The sequence below is a fragment of the Mus caroli genome, unplaced genomic scaffold, assembly GCF_978045245.1.
Source record: "Mus caroli unplaced genomic scaffold, Mus_caroli_1 scaffold_20, whole genome shotgun sequence".
NCBI lineage: Eukaryota > Metazoa > Chordata > Mammalia > Rodentia > Muridae > Mus > Mus caroli.
Genome location: NW_028227275.1, coordinates 55,402,769 through 55,406,423, shown reverse-complemented (window position 1 = coordinate 55,406,423; position 3,655 = coordinate 55,402,769).

Below are 3,655 nucleotides of genomic sequence, written 5' to 3'. Positions count from 1 at the left end.
ACGCCCAGCTCAGGCCTGTGTTTCTTAAGGCAACTCACCTGACACCCTGGGTGCTCAGGCTTTGTCCTTACTGGTATTTGAGAATAACCAAGAGTCCCAACCAGCACTGGAAAACCCAACCTGCGGAGGAAGAACACACCCCACCCCACCCCCTCTTTTTGGATACAGAGATCAATCCCATCGCATAATTCTGGCTGGTCTTCAGCTCACCATGTAGACCAGGCTGGCCTTGAACTCATAGACACGCACCTGCCTCTGGCTGGGACTAAGGGTAAATGCAAGCACACCTGGATCCATGGTTTGCCGTGTTAGACGGCTGTGTTTGTGTGCGCTCAGAGAGGTTCGAGGAGAATATCAGGTGTCCCAATCTTAATCCCTTGAAGCAGAGTCTCTTGCAGAACTTGAAGCTAGGCTGTCTTTGCTATCACAGCTCTGGAGTTATAGGCTTTATATGAAGTGCTGGGGATTTGAACTTAGGTCTTCATGCTTGCATGACAAGTGCTCTTAGCAACCAAGCCATTTCCCCAGCCCTGTTTACTTTTTAATAGAACTGGTCCGCTGCCAAATCTACTCCTAACTGTGGGAGCAAATCTGTGCCGCTGAACGGACTTCCTAAGTGGAAAGAATGAGCCACTGCTCAGCCAGGGAGAAGCCCGTGCTTCGGGCTTTCCCCAGTCCAATTCTTTTGCCATATTTGGAGAAAACCTCCTCTACTTCTTTTAAAGTTGTCTTTAGTAAGCCTGATATGGTGATATACACCTTTAATCTTGGCACTCGGGAAGCAGAGATGGCCAATCTCTGAGTTGGGGACCAGCCTGGTCTACATAGTGTTAGGCCAGGACTACAGAGTGAGACCACATCTCAAAAAGGAGGGAAGCGGGGCAGAGGAAGCTGGACCTGATGAGATGGGCTCAGCAGTTAAGTACTGGGTACTCCTCAAGAGGACCAGGGTTTGAGTCCTAGCATCCACATGATAGCTCACAAGTAGCTTGAACTCTCATCCCGGGGATCTGATACTCTCTGGCCTCCAATACAACACATATACAACACACAACGTTGTTTTCAAAATAAAATTTGTCTTTAGGGATTTGGCAAACACTTTTCTTCTCTTCTGTGTAGCTCTGGCTGTTTTGGAACTCACTCTGTAGACCAGGCTTGCCTGGAACTCACAAAGACCTGCCTGCCTTTGCCTTCTGAATGCCAGCATTAAAAGCAGGTGCCACCAGGACCAGCCCAAAAATATTTTCTTAGACCAGGGCAATAGGGGACCAAGGCAAGGAAGTGGGAGATTTCTGCTGGGAACAATGCTTGTCCTAACAGTGCATGCGTGTGTGTGTGTGTGTGTGTGTGTGTGTGTGTGGTGTGCAAACATCACTGGCAGTGGGCAGTTTATGAGCTATGCAAACCCTTGACTCTTGCCCATCTGTTTGGGACTCGGCAGACAGAAGGCCAAATAGCAGAGAAACCAACAGCATGGCTTGTTCACTTTCTACGCCTTGCCACCAAACAGCAAGTGCCCTACTCAAAAATGGGAGGGAAATTAGGAGTTTCGCAATCTGGGACATTACAAGGTAGGAAGGTACCCAGGACCCGGGGAAGTAGGGAATTAATTTCTGGGCCCCTTGAGCCTCAGTGAGGGAGGGAAAGAGGAAGGGTGAGGAGCCCTTCTGGCCCTCTCAGTTCCTTGGACAAAGCTGAGTGGACGCACACATCTCATCTCATTTATAAATAACCCAGGACATTTTGTTTTCTGTTTTCTGGGGCTGGGTTTTCTCAGCACACAGGACTCTGGGGAGATGTGGAGGCCATGACCAGTCAGTCTGAGTGTTGCTGGAGACACAGCATCATGTAGTTATCCAGACGGCTAAACAACCACCTCATTTAGGATCCTCTGCCTCCGGCTCTTCTCTGAACCAGCCCTGAAATTACATCTCCGGGGTGGACCCTCATCTAGGCTGTGTAGGAGGCAGAAATCATTTATCTTCCAAGGCTGGCCAAGGTCTGGACTGGGCTTGCCTGAGGCTCCTGTCATGAGTTGGCACACAGCTGATGGTCACAGCCCCTGTCCAAGAGCTTCTTTCTAAAAAAGGGGGCCCGTGACTTCTGCGCTTTATTGTGATGGATGGAAAGAAGGCTAATGAGATGAGGGTTGTCGGGACAGCTCAGTGCGACAACACACTTGTCAGGGCTGTGGTGACCTGAGCTCAGATCCAGGGCCCACATGGTAGAAGGAGAGAGTTGTAGAGGAACAGCTATGTAGCATAAGAATGCCTTGCCTGTTAACTAAAACACCTATGGCCTATGGCTTAAGCAGGAAGTAGAAGGTGGAACATAGGGAGGAGAAAGAATTCTGGGAGAGGAGGAGGTGGGAAATTTGCCAGGAAGATGTAAGGAGCATGGTGCCTGAGCACAGGTAACCAGCCAAGGCAGAACGGAGGTTACTCTAAATGGGTTCTGTTTAGCTATGATCTAGTCAGGGAAGAGCCTAGCTTATGGCCTCGATCTTTGCAAATACATTTTTAGTCTGAGTCTTATTTCTGGGAGCATGGGGCTGGGAGGAAGAATCAAGGTCTAGCCTCAACAGGGAACTCCGGAAAGTTGTATTCTGACTCGTATCATGGCACACTCAACCCCTCCACCATGGTATACTTGACTCCCCCATAGCACACTCACCCCCATGGCACACTCATCCCACCCCCCACCATGGCACACTCATTCCCTCAACCATAGTACACTCACCCCCCATGACACACTCATCCCACACCCCCATGGCACACTCATTCCCTCAACCATAGTACACTTGCCCCCCATGGCACACTCACCCCCCATGACACACTCATCCCACACCCCCATAGCACACTCACTCCTTCCACCATAGTACACTTGCCCCCCCCATGGCACACTCACCCCCCCTATAGCACACTCATCCCACCCCCCATGGCACACTCACCCCCCATAGCAAACTCACCCCACCTCCATGACACACTCAACCCCCATGACACACTCATCCCACACCCCCATGGCACACTCACTCCTTCCACCATAGTACACTTGCCCCCCATAGCACACTCATCCCACCCCCATGGCACACTCATCCCACCCCCCCCATGGCACATTCACCCCCCCATAGCACACTCACCCCACCCCCATGGCACACTCACAACACCCCCCACCACACAAAAAAAGGAGAAACTCCAGATCAAATAAAAAGCCTGGCCCAGAGCCTGCAGACAGGCTGGAATTTGCTTGTCTCTGGCAATGATCTCTGAAGTGCATGATCAAACCTCCCCACCTTGCTTTCTCTGGATTCCACTTGACTGAGACCCCTCAATATACACATGGCTCTATCTTCCTATGAGATCCCACTGTTTTCTCCCCGCCTAACCCCACATAGGTGTCTAGCTCACAGGCTTCCAAATCTCTCAAAGTTTTCAAGTGGGATCCAAGGCTTTCAAGTTCCCATGATTTTTTTTTTTTTTTTTTTTTTTTTTTTTTTGGTTTTTTGAGACAGGGTTTCTCTGTGTAGCTCTGGCTGTCCTAGCACTCACTTTGTAGACCAGGCTGGCCTCGAACTCAGAAATCCGCCTGCCTCTGCCTCCCGAGTGCTGGGATTAAAGGCGTGGGCCACCACGCCCGGCCTGTTCCCATGATTTTC